The sequence below is a fragment of the Bos grunniens genome, chromosome 19 (assembly GCF_055505025.1).
Source record: "Bos grunniens cultivar Pamir isolate PY7600 chromosome 19, Bosgru_T2T1.0, whole genome shotgun sequence".
Classification (NCBI taxonomy): domain Eukaryota; kingdom Metazoa; phylum Chordata; class Mammalia; order Artiodactyla; family Bovidae; genus Bos; species Bos grunniens.
In genome coordinates, this window is record NC_141183.1 from 33255809 (window position 1) to 33276189 (window position 20381).

General features: G+C 48.4%; 1 protein-coding gene and 1 long non-coding RNA gene across 10 annotated transcripts in view; one reads left to right on the forward strand and one right to left on the reverse strand.

The window, feature by feature from the left end:
* SHISA6 (shisa family member 6) overlaps positions 1-20381 on the reverse strand; it is a 262969-nt gene that overhangs the window by 164115 nt on the left and 78473 nt on the right. The gene's annotated exons all lie outside the window — the stretch shown is intronic.
* Positions 13411-18742, forward strand: LOC147352016 (uncharacterized). Its single transcript, XR_015147876.1, has 2 exons — positions 13411-14175; positions 18199-18742. It is a non-coding gene; the product is annotated as an uncharacterized LOC147352016 (long non-coding RNA).

The following is a 20381-nucleotide window of genomic DNA, read 5'->3' on the forward strand; positions in this document are numbered from 1 at the left end:
ACAGGATGGGAGAAGATACTGCAAATCCTACATCTGATAAGGGGCTTGTATCCAGTTCATAAAACCCCTTTCAACTCAGAAATAAAATGACAAATAGCCCAATTAAAAACTAGACAAAGGATTTAAAGATTTATTTCCAAATAAGATTTCTTTCCAAATAAGATATACAAATAGCTAATAAGCATATGAAGAGATGCTCAATGTCACAAGCCACTGGGAAAATGCAAACTGAAGCTGAAATGAGACACTACCCACCAGGACACAATGATCAAAAGGACAGATTAACAGCAAATATTAAAGAAGATGTGGAGAAATCAGAAATCTCACTCACTGCTGGGGATACAGCCACCTTGAATAGCAGTTGAACTGTTCCTAAAAATGTCAACGACAGAGCTCTGTAGGACCCAGCAATTCCAATCTCATTCATCTACATTTGGCAACTGAAAGCTGTATGCGTGTTAAGTTGCTCAGTTGTGTTCGACTCTTAGCAACCCCTTGGACTGTAGCCTTCCAGGCTCCTCTGTCCACGAGATTCTCCAGGCAAGTATACTGGAGCGCGTTGCCATGCCCTCCTCCAGGGGGTCTTTTCAACCCAGAGATGGAACCCCTGTCTCCTTCATCTCCTGCATTGGCAGGCAGATTCTTTACCACTGCGCCACCTGGGAAGCCCAACTGAAAGCATGTTTGGACAAAAAGCTGTTCACAAATGTTCATAACAGCCTTATTCATACAAGCCCCAAAGTTGAAACAACCCAAATGTTCCTCAACTGACAGATCAATAAAGAGTGGTGTATACAAACGATGGAAGATTCTTGGGATTGAACTCGGAACACATTATGTGAAGGGAAAGAAGCCACTCGCAAGAGACTTTGTATTGCTTGAATCCATTCATAGGAAAGTCCAGAATGCACAAATCTATATAAAGACAGAAACCCTAGGACTGGAAGGAGGGGAAGCTGGAGGAAATGGAGAAAGAGATTGCTAATGGGGACCGGGTTTCTTTGGGGAGTAAAGGAATTGTTCTAAAGTTGACCGTGGTGACAATAGCTCAACTCTGAATATATTAACCACTGAATTATCCACTTTCAATCAGAGAACCACATGATATATAAACTGTATCTTGATAAAACTGTTTTTAAAAAATGCTGGAGACCTTATTTACCCATCACATCAAATCTGCAGAGTCAAAACCAGCATCTGTTGCCAAAAAGATGTGATAGAAGATGCTGAGAGGATGATTTCTTTTCTATTATGGGTGGGTGGGTGTAAAATTGAAGTCTGGGACACTGATTGGTGGTACTATGGCCAGAAATGCTAAAATCCTGCCCCATCCCATCTACCCTTCGATTCCATATGAGTGGGGTTCAAGATGGATACATGGAGAAAAGGCACTGCTTTATTAAGTAGGCTTATGCCAGAAGTGGCACTAGTGGTAAAGAATCCACCTGCCAATGCAGGGGACGAAAGAGATGTGGGTTCAATCCCTGGGTCGGGAAGATCCCCTGGAGAAGGAAATGGCAACCACTCTGGTATTCTTGCCTAGACAATCCCGTGGACAGAGGAACCTGGCAGGCTACATTCCATGGGGTTGCAAGACTTGGACACAACTTAGCAACTAAATCACCAGTAAGCAGAGCTGAGACTAATCACAGAGCCCAGTGATTCTTCTACTGTGGTTCTCAGACCAGTAGCGCCAGCATCACAGGGGAATTTGGTAGACATGTAAATTCTCAGGTCCATCAAGTCTTAAGGGATGAGAAACTCTAGTATGAAGCCCAGTCATACAGGGTTTAACAAGCCCTCCAGGGAATTCTGATACAGCTCAAGTCTGAGAACCACTGCTTTAGCCTAAAGTCGAGGGGACCCAGATCTCAGGATCTCACAAACCCTGGCCAGATTTCGGCTACAGGAGGACAAAGAAAATGAAAGCAATGCTCTCACTTTTATGCGTGAATGTATCAACCATTTCTCATGCCCCCACCCTGCTTTTTCTCATCGTCATTTCTGCTCTGGTCGTGACGATGCAGCTGGCTGGCCGCACACAGGTGTATCTGGAGAGCCTCTCACTGCAGCTGCACCTGGCACCTCTTCCTTTGTGCCCCGGGGCTTTTTGAGCTGTTGTGGGAGCCTGCTCAGCCATTCCAGCCCATGTGCAAATCTGGAGTGAGGCGATTTAACCACCTCTAAATTTGGGATTCGGGAGATAAACGCACCCTGGTTCGGCATCGCAGGCAGGCAATTTCAGGGTCCTTTCCCACGTTCTCAGCAGGACTGAGTTCCCATTATCCACAGTTATCACCAGCTCATTAACCACTGGATTAGCTTCCTCGCCTTCCTGTTTATTCTCTCAATCCTCCACCCGTTGGGATCATGTCCCCAGATGAACCACCCCATGTAAACCCTGGTTTCAGACTCTGCTTTCTGGAGGGGCCCAGGCTAAGTCAGCCTCGTGAACACTGGATGAAAATGCCCAGCAGTTGGAACAATTGTATCAGTTCCCTGCCTCCTAAAGAGGACCCAGGAAATTGATTTGGAGGCTGAGCCCGGCTCGAGACAAGGAGGGGAGGGCTCCTCTCTCCCTCTTGCAGATGCTACGTCAGGATGACGCATGGTTTTCAGTTACTATCCTAAATAAATTATTAATTTGGCTCCAAGCTAGAATCACACACAAGCTACAGGAGGGAAAAGAGGAATTTGAATGAGTCGAGAGTTCCAGCCGTGTGAGTCTAGGCACGCTTTCGTAACCAAGCGTCAAGTCAGCTCCTGTGTTCTCTCCTCTGCCGCTCACAGTTGTGGGTGGGGGCACTTCGTTCTCCCGGGTCTGTTAAGCAAGAGGCTTCCACAGGAGGCCCCAAGGTTCTCACCCAGCCCCAGCTGTCCCTGGTTCTGTTTCCAGAGAGATGCGGAAGGTGCAGAGCTTGAAAAATACATCGGGAGTGGGGCAAGGAGTCCTCAAAACCAGCATCAGAGGGGGGCTTGCTCTGCAAGGTGAGCTTTCCAGAAGCACGACCTTCCTGTGGCATTCACAGCTAAGATTTGTGGCCCACTCCTGCATGGAACAGCCCTTCTATAAATGTTTCTGCCAGGAATGTGTCTCTTCTCATGAGGAAAAAAAAAAAATTAACAGGGCTGTATGGTGGGGATGGTGGGGTTGATGGTGACCTCCAGGAGGACTTAGGCCAGGGGGCTCTTTCTGGGACTGCTGCTGCTGGGGTCTCCATCCCCATGGTGAGCTGCTGCCAACCCACGCCTCCAAGGGAGATCCTCCAACACTAGCAGGTACTGTCTGGCTCTTACTAAGCAATCCTGTCTGGATTGGGACTCAAGAAAACAACACAAGATACGTGAAAAATCACTCGTTCTGTATGTACCCAGTCGTGCAAATAGGCAAGGGGAGTCCCAGGTACAGTTCATCCTGATCCAAGACTGAACAGCAAGTAACAGCAGGACCAGACCTCCCAATGCCCAGCCCCGTGTGGTTGCCAGGACGTTGCCCTGTCAGTCACCATGCACGCATTCACCCCCAAATCTGAACCTCACCTAAACGCCTTCTAGGGCTCTTACCTCTGTCATTCAGAACATGATTTTTAAAAATGGAAAACACTGTGGATTCTCTGGCTTTCAAAAAAAATTAACAAAATTCCTACCAGAATCCAGGTCCATCTTAGACTCTAGGAGGTGGGGGATTGGTTGTTTCTTTTGGGGGGCAACCCCATAACCTGTACTCACTAGTACAGAGATGTTACTCTTCTGCTGATGGGGAATGAGGTTTTGAAAAATCCTCTGTGTCTTTGGAACGTTCCAGTCCTCTGCCTTCATCATCAGAGATCATATCCTGGACACCGATGGTTGACTGAGTCCTTCCTCCCTGAATCCCCGGCACCCCGGCTGGGCCTGGCCGTTCGATGGACTGAGAGCTGCCCAGGCCTTGAGCACTTGCCTTCTTCTTCCACTCTTTCCCCCCAGATCTCAGCATCCTCGTGATGGATGGCTCACCCTCCCCTCACAGGCTGCCCCTCCCTGCGGATTTTGGCTCTTCAGTGATTTAATATTTTATGGCTTAAGGCTGCAGCTCTGTGGATCCAGCTTTTCCGGAAGACACCTTGGGCTCTCTGGGCCCTGGGGTGGCTGCAGGACCTCTGGGGTGGGGGTGGGGGGTCTGGAGTTGGCAAGGAAAGAACAAAGCAGGAAGGGAGTCCCCACTCCAGCAGTGATTTCAGTGGGGAGCTCATTCAAGAGGCTGGATGACAATTAGCCAGAGAGACAGGATGGTCTGGTGATGCATGCTGGCCTCTTGGAGGCTCTGGGCAGGATGGGAGAGGGCAGAGCCAGCTCGTTGCAGGAGTCCCCAGCCTCCATCCTTCCCCTACGGCTCAGGTTGGTTCAGGACTCCCAGAGCTCTTCTCTATAGCTGGGCCAGGAAGCTGGGGGAGGTGGCAGAGCCTGTTGGGGTGGTACCCACTGCCTGCCCTCCAGAAACACTGGTGGAACATGGGCTGTGAGGGGGTGGGAGCGGGGAAACCATGGAAGTCACCTCACCCACCCCTATGGATTGAGGGCCAGCCAGGCTGATAAAACACAGTCCATTGGTTTGTCCTCATGCATGAACCCTTGGTAACCTGCCTCCAGGGCCCAAGACTCTGACTTCCTGATGGGTAGTTTGGGGCTCAGCACCCTGCTGCCCTCAAATCTATTTCTGTTTATTCTAGACTCAGTAGTGACTGCTATGTACTTAGTCACTCAGTCATGTCTGACTCTTTGTGACCCTATGGACTGTAGCCCGCCAGGCTCCTCTGTCCTTGGGGATTCTCCAGGCAAGAATACTGGAGTGGGTTGTCATGCCCTCCTTCAGTGGATCTTCCCAACCCAGGGATCGAACCCAGGTCTCCTGCATTGCAGGCAGATTCTTTACCATCTGAGCCACCAGACTCATTAATACCACCCCCAGAGGATGCAGCGAATTCTTTTTGGGAGAAACCCGTGTAAGCAACAGCTCCGTCACTAGTCTTCCTCATGATGGTCTGTTGTTAATGAGATTGCCAAGAGCAACCTATGAGCAAAGGCACTGGGACCACAAAATTGGGGAGAGTAAGACCTTGACTGTTAGTGGGCACAGACTCCGGAGCCAGGAGGTTCGGGTTAAAAGTGCAGCACCATCTTAACATTAAGGTTACTTAAGCTCTCTGTGCCTCGGTTTTCTCATTTGTCAAATGGGCCTCCCAGGAGTATCTTCTTTATAGGGTTGTTTTGAGGATTCCAAGAGTCAAGACATATGCAGCCGCCACCACCACCACCACCACCACCATCAATCACCATTACTGTTTGTTGTTGCAATAATACCATAGAATTCTGCGGTCATGGACCCTGAGACAAAACCAGCCCTTGGTCCCCAAAAGACCTCCCCATCCCTGTTGCCTGTATCTGAGCGCATCTCAGCAACCTGACCATCACCACTCTCCTCCAGGACGTGGGGCAGATCGGCTGCCGCCATTCACCAAGTCTTATCCACAGGTGAGACTTCAGAGGAGTCTCAGGGCAGCATCCCGCCTGGCTGAGAGGCACGCTGGACCAGCCCTGCTTACCAGCAGTGTTCCAGGGGCCCCAGCCTTTATAACACCAGCACCTTTCTCTTTTTTCATTTTTATCCCCATGAGGACTAGTTGGGACTAGTCCTGGATATGCAGGACTACTGCATATCCAGTAGTCCAGTGATGTGCCGCCAAAGAATTCCATGAGCCCAGCCTTGTTAGGGGACCTTCTTGTAACTGGGGTGTCATCTCTTAGCAATGGACATGATCTTGGAGGCTATCTGCGCTGGATGGTCTGTAAAGATGATCACCAACAATCCCTCCCTTTCCTTTACCTGCACTGTTGACTCCATCAAGATGGAGCATCAGCTTTCCCTCCCCCTGAACCTGGGCTGGCCTCATAACATGGTTGGGGCAACACGGTGAAGCAGAAGCAACACTCTGCTGGGTCTGATCTGGGCTTTCAGTGGCTTGGAAGCTTCACTTTAGCCTTTTCTGGGCTCTTTAGCCACTCTGTAAGGGTATCTCTGATGGTTCAGACAGTAAAGAATCGACCTGCAATGCAGGAGACCAGGGTTCAATCCCTGGGTCAAGAAGATCCCCTGGAGAAGGAAATAGCAACCCACTCCAGTATTCTTGCCTCGAGAATCCCATGGACAGAGGAGCCTGGGGCCACGAAGAGTTGGACACAACTGAGTGACTAACACTTTCATTTTCAAGGAAACTTAAACAGGCCTAAATTTGAATGGTGGGATCACAGGAAAGACAAGCTCAGCCCCTAACCACCCTGCCAGCCGATGCAACCACAGGGGTGAGCGCAGGCAAAAGCCATCCAGCAACCTCAGTACCGCAAAAAACAATAACGTGCTGTTGTTTTAATTCACTACGTCATGGGATTGCCTGTCACCCAGCAATAGATAACAGATACACTTCACAAATCCCCAAGCCACTGCTCATTCCCAATCCATCTGTGCTCAAGCTTATATCCTCACGCTTATGGAATCAACGAGAATTCACATGCTCTCAAGGTTTAAAATGGTAAAGGGAGCTACGTACAGGCAGGCAAAACCCAGGTACCCAGTTACATTACTTAATTAGCTTGACACAATTAGAGTACCAATTAGCTTCTAGCAGGGTGTGCCTTTGTCTCTCTCTAGAGCCTTCTTTACTAGCAACTCTGGAACTTTCCTGACTTTTCTGGCAAGTCCTGCCTTACTTCTACCCAAGCTCCAGCTTGAATATCTTTCTCTGCTTCCTGAACCCACAAAGGCCTTTGAACCCGGGTCCCAGGTCCACATCCCCAAGCCAGAACTTCTCCCTCTCCATGGCCATCAAATACCAAGAGGGAAAACGTCCTCCTTGGACCTCCCCCAACTTCTACCCGCACCCTTAATCCCTACACTCTCCTGAAATACAGGGGAGAAGAGGGCTGGGAAGGAATCCTGGCAGAAAGTCTTTCTGGCTGTGGCAGCTGTTAGACTTTTTTATCTTATTGCAGGGTGAGCAGAATGTAACTAGATCATACTCTGTAAACATTGAGAGGACTGCTAATTTTCAGTTATCCCCCAAAACTTTTTTAAAATTATTATAGACACAAAGGAAACATAATTTATGTAGAAAAAAATAGAAACCACAGACCACCCCCCCCCACAAAAGGGGGTGAATTGCTCATAATCCTATTGAAATAACTCCAGTAAACATTTGGAGATGATTATTCTAGATCTTTTCACTCACATTGAAATAATTATAGTGACAACAATTTGATCATGGTGTGTGTACTAATTCCTAATTTGCTCATTTCATTCAGTATATTATGAACAGACGTTCGTGTCAACACATACACATGTCAACGTGTTTAATGGGATGGGGGGCGTAACTTGGTGCCTCATTATTTTCTACTGTCTGGAGGGGACCATGCACATCTGGGGGTTGGTTTGTTTTAGTGAATCCCTTATTGTTGGGTATCTATATTGCCCCTATTTAAAAAAATATTTTAGGAGACATCACTGGCAGTCCGGTGGTTAAGAGTCTGCCCTTCTACTGCAATGGGCACAAGTTTGATCCTTGGTTGAGGAACTAAGATTCTGCATGGTGTGGCCAAAAAAAATAAAGAAAAAAAAATTTTAACAGTATTGTAAGTAATACACATCGATGTTTTTACTTTTATGTACATCATTCAATTAATTCACTAATCCCTGTCATTACAGTTTTAGGTTATTCCCAGTTTTTCAATCATTTAATCAGCTCACCATCTCTTCATGTATCTCTTTGCAGTTTCCGTACTAGTTTGTAAGGGAACAAGACTGGCACTGTCTGTTAAAATTCAAAGTCACCTTGAACCTCAATTCACAGAACAGCCAATTAAAACACAGGGTCTGGATTGCTTTTCCACTAGTGGTTGCTTCCTGGCTCATCACACTGGGGCCAGAGGCCCAAAGAATTATGGAGCTAGGAGGAGGAGAGCTGCTGGTGACACCCCAATACCTGCAGAGCATCCCCGGCAGCGCAGACGGTAAAGAATCTGCCTGCAATGCATGAGACCCAGGTTCAATCCCTGGGTCAGGAAGATCCCCTGGAGAAGGGAAGGGCTAGCCACTCTAGTATTCTTGCCTGGAGAATTCCGTGGACAGGGGAGCCTGGTGGGCTACAGTCCATGGGGTCACAAATAGTTGGACACGACTGAGCAACTAACACTTTAACTTTTCACAACATCTTGAACAGCAGAAGGACGCCACTCCACTGACTGGTCTGTGTGCAGCTGCCAGGGACCATGTAGCTGTGTCGTCTCCCCCTCTCCCCACCCCCCACTGCTAACCCTGTTACCCACATCAGATGCTGAGTCCAAAAGCATCTATCTCTCCTACATCATTCCTACCTGCACCTGGATGCCAGGTCTCGATTACCTCTTCTTCGGTCAATGCAGGGGTCCCCAATGGACACCTCTCTTCCAAAAGAGGTGGCCCAATGGCTCTCCATCAGTTCTCTTCCAAGGCTGCCCAAAACTCAGACCTTGCTACCTGCTGCTCAATCCATGGTCATGAGTAAAAGCACTTTCCGTCGTGGCTACTGCTGGATGCACCAGTGAATAAACACTGAACCAGCAATTTCTCTGAGCTCTCCAGGAGCTCAGGGAACAGCAGTGGTGCAGCAGTGATGGCTCCTTGTCCTCCAGGAGCCCATTTATAAGACAGACGGGCAGAGCAGCAGCAGGACGGCAGTGGGACACAGCTGTCCCAGAGCCCAGGTAGGAAAGTCACAAGAAGGTGTTCAGTGGCACCTCCCTGTCCCCAGCCAAGCAGAGCCAGCCTGGAACCCAGAACCCATGGGCTGATTCACAAAGGAAATCGGAGAGTCTGTGGGGAAAACGAAGGAGTCCTCCCCTCCCTGTGTCTAGATGGAGAAGCCGGGTGTCCCAGGAAGAACGCTGGCTCCCTGTCACTGATAATGTCTCACCCACCACACCACATCTCCAGGCCCCTGTTCTCTGTGCCGCTGTGACAGACACATCTCAGAAGTGCCAGGCTCACACGTGAGCATGGCAGGTGTCTGCTTCCCTTACTGCCTTGGGGTTTTGCCCAATCACATGTGGGTGCGACCCAGAAGAGCCAGGAATGAATGCAGCAGGTACTAGTAACAGCTGGTCAAAGTCCCCTTCCACCTCCCATGGGAGCTGTCATGGGGCAAGTGCCAAGGGTCCCCAGGGGGCAGGAGTCCAGCTGTCTGTAGGACAACCTGCTCATCTCCACATTCTGTTCCCACTCATCACTCATCCCCCGGCACACATGCTAAGCCACTTTAGTTGTGTCTGACTCTTTGCATTCCATGGCTCCTCTGTCCATGGAATTTTTCCAGGCAGGAACACTGGTTTGGGTTGCCACGGCCTGCTCCAGGCAATCTTCCTGACCCAGGAATTAAACCTGCATCTCCTGCACTGGGAGGTGGGCTCTTTACCACTAGCGTCACATGGGAAGCCCCATCTGCCTGGACCCCCTCCCAAATAAATGACCTGAAGCCCATCTCTGGCCTCAGATACTGCTTTGGGTAAAACCTAAACTAGTCTGAGTGTGAGTGAAAGTAGCTCAGTGGTGTCTGACTCTTTGCGAACCCATGGACTATATAGTCTATGAAATTCTGCAGGCCAGAATACTGGAGTGGGTGGCCTTTCCTTTCTCCAGGGGATCTTCCCAACCCAGGGATCGAATCCAGGTCTCCTGCATTGCAGACAGATTCTTTACTAGCTGAGCCACAAGGGAAGCCCAAGAATACTGGAGTGGGTAGCCTATCCCTTCTCCAGTGAATCTTCCTGATCCAGGAATCGAACCAGGGTTTCCTGGATTGCAGGTGGAGTCTTCACCAACTGAGTTATGAGAGAAAAACCTATGCTAAGATGTGCTCTAATCCTCTGTGTGATTTGGGGTCCTTGGTAAGCTCTGGGGCTCAGCCTCAGATGAAGGAGCCATGGAGGAAAGAGAAGATGACTCCAAGTGGGTTTAAGTCTGACTCATCCTTTCTGACTCCACACACCTCCCGCCTTGCCATACACAGGCTCCGGCTCCCTTGAACTTGAGGAATCCTAGCGTGCTCTTACCACCTCTGCGCTCTTGCCCTGGAGGAAGTTTGCAGACGCTGGAGCAGCTCCCACACGGGTCTGTTTAATGACTTTCTGGAAGAAATCAGAGGTGACACGAGCACTGCAGAGTATCACAGTGTGCCAGCTCCGAATCCCTGCGCCCTGGGCGACAGGAGGAGGACAGGACAGATGGCACCTGTCAGGCCTTTAATTGCAGGATGGTCCTGGGAGACGGTCAGGGAAAGGCTTGCTCTCGGCTGGGCTCCTGTCTCACCCCCCAGCAGAACAGAAGGTGGAGGGGCTTCTCCCCTCCCCCATCTCATTGGCCCCTGCGAGTCCTGAGTGTGGGATGTGGAGAAGCTTTGTCACGGGGTCAAGGTGAGCGTGGACATCCCAGGGTGGCATCTGTAAGACATGCCTCGTGAGCCCTGGGGGTTCACTGTCTCCTCTCCCCCTCCCCTCCAATGACTTCCTTTGCTGCTCCTAAAGGTCCCAATATACTCTTCGGCAGGCTCCCCAGGTGTCACCGTGGTAAAGAATCCACCTGCCAATGCAGGAGATGCAAGACTCAGGTTTGGTCCCTGGGTCAGGAAGACCCTCTGGAGAAAGAAACGGCAACCCACTCCAGTCCCACTCCAGTATTCTTGCCTGGGACAGAGGAGTGTGGCAGGTTAGTCCATGGGATTGCAAAAGGGACACAACTCAGCGACTGAGCACGCATGCACTCTCTGCCTCAAGCTGTTTAGGTAAAATAAGTATGTAAGGACCACAGCCTTAAAACAGAGAAAGTCATGGAGCTAGCTATCACTGCAGAGCATCCACAGGTTTACAGGGTACTATCGACAGGCTCATTTAGACCTCCAAGTGGGTCCCAATGCTGGGTTGTAAACTATCTCAACTCTCATTTTAGAAATGAGGCAAAGGAAGCTCAGACAGGTTCCCTGACATACTCAAAGTCACCCAGCTAATGAGGAGTAGATAGAAAGGAGCCAAGTCTGCCCCTCTTTCCTCTGTGTTCACTGGAACCTTAGGTACCTGATAACTTTTGCAGAAAATCCCATTTTCTCTGGTCCTGTGCATTGAGATTCTCTGCCTCAAGAACATTTCTACAGAGCTGGCTTGGGGAAACGAGGGAAGAAGGAACCATGAACTTGGTACCTTTGGCGCTTCATCCATCACCCCTCATCATCAGCCCCACAGCACCAGGACCCCCACTCCACTGCCCACACGCCCTCACCATCAAGCATCAGAAGGAGCATTTCCACACCTCTTCTCATCTGTTCACTTGCTTACCTAACACCTGTCTGTCAGAGTCCCTCTGAGGTCAGCACTTTGCTATGGAGTAGAGTCCCCAGGGAGCAGCAAGTGTCCAAACAGATACCTGTTGCCTCCCTCCAGGATGGGTGTTCGGGCACATGAGGACCAGCCTGCAGGGTCAGCAGAGGATAGGGCTCAGTGATGGAGGAGAGAGCCCTGCACTCGAACTGCACCACCTGGTTACAAGACTATCACTATTTCTGAGAAGCACGGACCACACTCCCCCTGCAGCCAGAGGGCAGATGTTGAAGAAGCCGCTGTCAGTGCCCACGGAAGGTTTACAGATCCGCTGGCAAATCCTGCCTGGGCCAGGATTCCATCAGCACCGGCTCAGAGCACCAGAGCCTAGTGGTGGGCTTTCAGGAAGCTTCTGAGGGGCCCCTGGCAGGGGACACAGCACCACGCAGCCCTCCCCTCCCTGCCCTCGGACAGACCTAAAGGGAGAGCCAGTTCTGGCCAGGACTCCAGCTCAGCTCCAGTATCACAGCCAGTTTGTCCTGGGGACAGAGGGGGACGGCTGTGTGGTAGCCAAGGGGACACTGCTCCCCATGTAGCTGAGTTCCAGGACACGGCCACCCTGTGAGTCTGCTGCAGACAATGGCTTGCAGGCCCTGGAAAATGGTTCTCCCATGCTCTCAATGAGCTGTTTTTACTCACAACACTTCTACCACCAAGTATGTGGGTTTCCACCACCATGCTCTCTGTTTACCAACTGGGTGTCATCAATGCCCACCTGGAGCCCATGTCAGATCCCATGGGTAAAGGGCTGCCCCCACTGCAGATGCCAATGCCCCCCGCCCCGACTCCTAACCACTGGCTGTAAACACAGAGTTCCCATGACCCCTTCTCAGCTCAATAATTTGCCAGAACAGCTCACAGAACTCAGAAACATGTTTCAGTTACTGTCACCAGTTTATTATAAAGATGTAATTCAAGAACAGTCTTATAGGAGGCATGTACAGGTCAAGGGGGCGGGGGGTGGGGCTTCCCTGGTGGCTCAGCTGGTAAAGAATCCGCCTGCAATGCGGGAGACCTGAGTTCAATCCCTGGGTTGGGAAGATCCCCTGGAGAAGGGAAAAGCTACCCATTCCAGTATTCTGGCCTGCAGAATTTCATGGACTGTATAGCCCATGGGGTCACAAAGAGTCAGACATGACTGAGCAACTTTCACTTTCACAGGTCAAGGGGAGTGAAGGCAGAGATACAGGGAGCTTCCTGTCTGCTCTGGGCACACACCCTTACACCGTATCTCAGTGTGTGATACTGTATATCACACATCAACCCAGAAACTCTGGGTTTTGGGGGGTTTCATCACATTGGAACGATGGATAAAATCATCAGCTCATTGGCGACTGAACTCAGTCAGTCATCAGCCCTTCTCCCTTCTCTGGAGGTCAGGGCTGGTGATGTGAGGGTAGCAAAAGTTCCAAGCTTCAAATCGTGGTTTGGGCTTCCTGTGGACCAGTCCACATGCTAAGTTATCTATGGTCCCACCAAGTCTCTCTTTATTAAAATAAAAGCTGTTCCTGGGCTTCCCTGGCGGCTCAGTGGTAAAGAATCTGCCTGCCTATGCATGGGACAACTAAGCCCATGTGCCACAACTATTGAGCCTGTGCTCTAGAGCCCAGGAACCTCAACTACTGAACCCACACACCCGAGGGCTCCACAGCAAGAGAAACCACCGGGACGAGAAGCCCACGTCCCACAACCAGAGAGTAGCCCCTGCTCACTGCAACTAGAGAAAAACTTGCATAGCTGTGAGGATCCAGCACAGTCAAAAGCTGTTCCTATCACGCCTTGCCCTTAGGAAATTACAAGTTTTAGGAGCCCCATCTCAGGAACTAAGGACAAACCAAATACGTATCTCTTTATCAGGCCACTCTCTTCAACCCTTTGGATATCATGGGCCCCCTCACTGTGTGGACCGGGGAACCCCTCCATCCTCCAATCCTGAGCATCATGGCATGGGGCACAAATATTCCCTATAATGCAAGTCCAAGTCCAGAAGCAATACCAGGAGGGAGCAGTGACTGATGGGGTCCCATCACATAAGAAGCAAGCTACCCACGGGCAGTCGCTGCACACTCAGCTCCCTCTGAAGTTCACCTGAAGGTTCCTGCTCTCACCATCTCATTACACAGACGGCTTCTGGGCGCCATGCTGACCACACCGGTGTCCACCACCGCTGGGGAAGCAACAGCACCAAAACACTCCTGCAGGCTTCAGAGCCATGATTTTTCTAAAGCAACAAAAATGCCTTAACCACCAATCCTATACTGTCACAAAGCCCTGCATGGCACCCTTTATTGGCTTTGGTTGACAGCACTCTCAATCTGGAGGAGGGGGCTCCCAGAGGAATTTCATAGCGGCTGATCTACAGGAAAGGGGGAAAACAGCAAAGGCAACAGAAAGCAAATGCAAGACAAACAGGAGCAAGGGAGGCAGGCCTGGGCTCATCCCCTTCCATCAAACCTGGCCCTCGTCCACCCAGCATCATGGGAGGTGGGAGTTGGAGCTGGGTCTAGTTTCCAAATGACAAGGAACAAAAGAGCCCTTATAAAACTTTCTGGGGTCCACGGATCCACGCCAAGCTGCGGTCACAGTGCATGTTTATTCCTGAGTGCCCAGATAAAGAATTCATCATTTTACCCAGAGGGATGGACAAAAAGCAAGTTGTTCCCAGTCTCTGGTGCCCAGAGTGGTGGAGAGCTGGTGGAAAACCAGAGAAAGCCCACAGATAACTCTTCTAGCTGGTGGAAGGTAAGCACGTTACTGTCTTTTCATTTTTCCCCAGCCAATGAAACGGGTAACGTTTTAATGAGGATGCTCAATTGAAGGGGGTGGCGGGGACTGCGGTATTTGGATAATTGAATCCATAACTCCTGTGGTTGTGAGTGTATACAACTAATCAAGGAGAGTGTGTGCATGCACGGGGCGAGGGAAGGAGGTGAGTGAGATGGATGTGAACACAGGAAGACAGGAAGTGACTGAGGTCGGCTGGCAGCATGCGTGTCTGTGAATGAAAGAGACACAGAGTGTGAGAAGCAGCTACTGAAGGCTTACATTTGTGTGAGGAGTTCGGAGGGTCAGAGGGAGGAGGCAGAGAGATGAACCATGAGACTGGAGGTTTGTGTGTGTGAGAAACAGCTGAATGGAGAGAAAGACAGAAATAAAGAAGTGACCAAAATCTGTGTTTGTGTGTGTGTGAGAGAGAGAGAGTGAACTGTATATATATAAGCTATGTAAGGAAAACAGAGATACTGGAAGAGAAGAAATTTTTTAAAAGCTTGTACATGAAGGAGAAGGCAGGCAAGTCCATTGTATCTAAGTGTGACTTTATGTATGGCTGTGTGCTTCAGTCCATGCATTGGATTTAATGCATGCCATCTTTTCTATTTCAAGTGTATATGGTTTATTTTTACTTAAAAAGTAATACAGTCATTAGAAACAGGAATATATATAGAAAATTAAAGGGAGGAAAAACATCACCCACAGACCTACCTCTCCAGAACAAAAGAAGCAATCTTTGCATTTCTTTCTCAAGTGCAATTGTAAATCATATTTAATTGGGCTTCTGAATTCAGTGGCAAAATTAACCGGAAATAACTTACATTAAGCGTTTTGCAAAGGGCCCAACTGAGAGTAAGAGTGCAGTAAATGCTGGGCTTAGTTTATGTGGCCTGTTTTGGCCTGTGCTTTGCTGAGGAGAAAATTTTCTTAAAGGAATTTATGATATTCCATGACAGAGCCAACCAAATCAAGAAGGGTCATAATAGGGACTTCCCTGGTGGACCAGTGGTCAAAACTTCACCTCCCAATGCAGGGGTTTTGGGTTCGGTCCCTGGTCGGGGAGCTAAGATCCCAGATGCCTTGTGGCCAAAAAACCAAAATATAAAACCAAAATATAAAAAGATGGAATATTGTAAAAAAATTCACTAAGACTTTAAGAACGGTCCACATTAAAAAAAAAAATCTTTAAAAAAAAGAAGTATAATACCAAATTAAGAAATCCCTGCCTTTGAAGCTTCATCCAGATGCCACGGGGACAAGGTGACAGCCCAATGTCTCACACCCCTATGAGTGGCTCTTTGGGCTCGGGTGAGGGGTCTGCACAGGGGCTGCCGCCCTGGACCTCTAGAGGGAGGCTTGCCATCCTCATCATGAAGACTGCCTGCCTGTGTGCCCAATTTCAGGATCTCTCGGTTGGCTAGAACTTCATGTCTATTATTTCCCAAGACCATGCACATCCAAGAATGACTTCATATTGTCTCCAGACACGCAAAATGTTTTGTCTGGGTATAAAGTTCCTGGCTCACAAACTCAGAACAAAGAGACGCTTCTCCTTTGTCTTCTAGCCTTTGATATCAGACAGAAGGCAAAGGCCAGCCTGAGTTTTATTACTTTGAATATACAATCATTTGAACACTATCTTAAATAACGATGCTTCCTAAATTTTTAAACCTTGTCTGTATAGTCCAGTCACCTAGAAAGGTACTCTGGCAAGGGTCTTTCCCTCTGTGTTTGCCTGAAATGAGGACTAGTCTTTGAAGAAGGACCCCAAGGAAGCTCCCTGGTGGCTCAGGTGGTAAAGAATCTGCCTGCAATGCAGGAGACATGGGTTTGATTCCTGGGTCTGGAAGATCCCCTGGAGAGCAGAATGATTACCTACTCCAGTTTTCTTGTCTGGAGAATCTCATGGACAGAGGAGCCTGGTGGTCTGTCTACAGCCCATGGGGTTCCCAAAGCATCGGATACAACTGAATGACTAACACTTTTACTTTTTCCAAGGAAGCTTAGGGAGAGTGATCCATCTGTTATCTTTGATTCTTATGCCTCTAAAACTGTTGTGAAATTTCTTTATGAGCAGTTCAAAATTGTAGCCACTTTTCTGTCTTCTTTATCTATAATTTCTCTCATTCTCTTTCGCTCATCTCTAGCACTGCCTTCAGAATATTTGGAAAAATTCTCCATCTGCCATTCTCGTTACCATAGATTTTTCTGGATGTCAGTTTTACTTGCTCCCGTATGTCTCTAGCACAGGTGGAACCGCCAAGAGCTTTTCATCTGCTTTAGGAACCACATACCCTCTTTCCAGGGCACTTCCCCATCATCCTAGAGGCTCAGAGGGGTGTTTCCTCCTTCCCCAGGCCCCTGAACAGCAACCACATGATTGGTCTGACCAGTCAGAGAGCCCCCGTCCTCCTAAATTGGTTTAGATACAGGCCAAACCCAAGACAAGTCAACCAGGATTTTAGGCAGAATCTGCTTAAAATTTGCTGAAGATATAAGGAAAAGTCTCGCTTTCCTCTGAGACATGAAACTGTAAAGATGATGCAACTTGGGAGTTTCTGGGGTCACATTCCCCTGATATGGCAATCGCTTGCCTGGGAATGAAGTCAAGAAAGTTGGAGGGGAGAGAGAGGAGAAAACTGAGAAATGAAAACATCATTCCAGCACCTTAATCCAAGTGTGTCTGACACATTACACACAATGAGCCAATACAGTCCTATTTTAGGTTGTTTTTTCTACCCCTACAACCACTGAGAATCCAGACCAGGATGGCTGATTCTGCTGGGCTGCAGTGGGATTTTTCTCCTGCACCCACTGACAAGATTTTGAAGACTTCCTTAATGAAAACTACAAAAAAAGAATGGTAACAACCAGCATATGGGTTCCCGAGGCTCTTCCTAATTCCACCCCTAATTAAAACTTTTTCTTCGTGTGGACATCACAGCTTCCAAGATGCGTTGTTTCACTGAAATGAACGGAGCAGAACCCCATGGTCCATCCCCTCACCACCTCTTCCATGTGCTCAGCCTTCCTTTTGTCTGTGGAAAAACTTTAACCAAAGGATAAGTTTAATAAGAGAAGTGAGAAAATGCAGACACGAAAGAAAACAGAATAACAAGATTAAACAATAATAGTTTAGTCATTAAGCAAAGTCAGGGACCTTTAGTTCCTCCTCCAGGGCTATAGACAATATTCTGAGCCATATCCTGTGAGCTGTCTTACTGATATTGAAAACCCTACTAGGTGGGAGAAGTTAACTACATGATGATCAGACTGTAGCCATGACATAAGCTGACACAATTCCAAGAACTGGCCTCAAGGAAATGGGGACAAATTGACCCTGGAACTGAAGATTAACCATATTTAAAACAATCAAGATGACGCTGGTCTGTCCACTGATGACCAATTTCAAGATGACTGTCAGAGCTAACTGTGCTGTTTCTGCATGTAGCCACCTCCCTCAGCCTATAAAAGCTCTTGCCCACTTGTTGTATGTATGTGGCTGAGAGTTGACCCCTGGACAGGCATACATCCCCACCCCCATATCCTCCCCCTGCCCCAGTTGCTGGAATCCAAAATAAAGCAAGCTTTCTTTCCCACCAACCTGGCCTCTTTGTTGGCTTTTGAGTGCCAAGCAGCCGGATCCCATTTTCGGTTGCACCATCACCCATCTCTTTGCCTCCTTTCCTGTTTTCTGGAATCCGCACAGAAGAATCCAGAAGGGAAAGGCAAAAACTTGTCACTTGGAAAGAAGATGGGTGTCCAGCTTGTCTGATAACTATGATTTCTCAATAATAGGTAGCCACTGAAATAACAGTGAGTGCTAATCCTACATACATTCCTTGTGCCCACTTGATGCCAATGTACATTTTTAATCCCCTTTCAACAACTTTGTAATTAGTGGACATTCTTTCCAGAGTCTAATGGCAGGTTGACTCACAGTCTTTGCCTTCAGCCGTCCATGCTTGGTTATACTTCCTCGTATCTTCACAGGTCTCCTGATGGAACGTTGGAAGCGGCTGCACCAGGGGCCATTAGCCAGACAGCACTGAAAGCCGCAAGTCCTGCAATCTGTTCTTAATTCCTTCTTTGAAGACAGTCAACAGTGATTTTTAAAGCACATGTGGACAAGAATAACCTAGAGGACCATGAGAGGCAAACGTACTGAGCGATGTCCCAGCCCTCCGTTGAATCCAAGACGAGAGCACTGTTTTATATACTGTTGTGACTGTTATCATCACCATTATTATGAGCAGCAATATCACATTTCAGCATCAGGACTTTATGTTCACTGCTCTCCCCTCCAGGAACCCTGGGGACCACATGGACTCAGGCGCACTCCCTTCAGCTCTTTATTGAAAATGTCACCTCCTTCAGGATGATGATGGAATGAGACTCCCTCTCCATCACCCCTTCCTCTGCTCCACATTATTCAGCCCCATCAGATGTTATCTCTCCCTGACTTACTGCATGCAGACCCCAGAGATACTGTGGACTCAGCTCCGGATCACCTCAATAAAGCAAATATTTCAATACAGTGAGTCACACGAATCTTTCGGTTTCCCAGTGCATATAAAAATAGTGTGCTTAGTTGCTTCGTTGCTCAGTCTTGTCTGACTCTTTGTGACACCACAGACTGTAGCCCACGAGGCTTCTCTGTCCATGGAATTCTCCAGGCAGGAATATTGGAGTGGGTTGCTATGCCCTCCTCCAGGGGATCTTCCCAACCCAGGGATCAAACCCAGATCTTCTGCATTGCAGGTGGATTCTTTACCATCTGAGCCACCAGGGAATCCCATATAAAAGTTACATTTACACTATTCTGCAGTCTATAAGGTGTGCAATGAGAAGGCAATGGCACCCCACTCCAGTACTCTTGCCTGGAAACTCCCATGGATGGAGGAGCCTGGTAAGCTGCAGTCCATGGTGTCGAGAAGAGTCGGACACGACTGAGGGACTTCACTTTCACTTTTGACTTTCATGCATTGGAGAAGGAAATGGCAACCCACTCCAGCATTCTTGCCTGGAGAATCCCAGGGACGGGGGAGCCTGCTGGGCTGCCATCTATGGGGTCACACAGAGTCGGACACGACTGAAGTGACTTAGCAGCAGCATGAGGTGTGCAATAGCATTATATCTTAAAAAACAAAGTACGTACCTTAATTTAAAAATATTTTATTGCTAAAAATGCTAAACATCATCAAAGCCTTCAGCGAGTCAATCTTTTTGCAATAGCAGCATCAAAAATCACCAATCACAGATCACTCCAACGCCTACACTAATAAGGAAAAGGGAAATTTGAGAGAATTACCAAAATGTGACACAGAGACACTAAGTGGCATCGATGGATCGACTTGAAGCAGGGTTGCCAAAACCTTCAATTTGTTTAAAAAAAAAATGCAGAATCTGCAAAGCACAGTAAAGCAAGGTATGTATGTATTTAAGTAGCATCTGTCTTTGTCCTCTAGCATATAAACTCCATAAGAAGGAAAGTGAAAGTGTTAGTCACTCAGTCATGTCTGACCCTTTGGCACTCCATGGACTGTAGCCCACCAGGCTCTTCTGTCCATGGAATTCTCAAGGCAAAAATACTGGAGTGGGTAGCCATTCCCTTCTCCAGGGGATTGTCCCGACCCAGGGATCGAACCGGGTCTCCTGCATTGCAGGCAGTCTCTTTACCATCTGATCCACCAAGAAACACTGTTTTATGACATAATTCTTGTTTAATTTTTGTTAAATTACTCTTGTCAATTGTTTTTTACTTTATAACACACACACAATTTACTTATTGTTACCTAGGTACCAGGTACTGTTCTAGCACTTGGCATGTATTAACTTAATCCTCAAGAAAACCCTCTAAGACGGGTGTCACAATCACTCCCATTTTCAGATGGAGAAACCGAGGCACAGAAAGATTCACGAAACCGCCTGTGGTTATGGGACCAGAAAATGTCAGAACAGGGATTTGAACCCTTACATACCTAGTTTCGGAACTGTGGTCTGAATCACCTCACAGCAGTCCTCTGGGGTCTTTATTATTATTACCTATTATTGTCACTCTTTACTGATGGTGAGAACTGAACCCGAGGAGGTAAGGGCACCACCCTAGGGTCACACTGTGAAGACGCTATGCTCCCCACAGGCTGCCCGGGACCCAGTTTCCCAACCGATCTGCG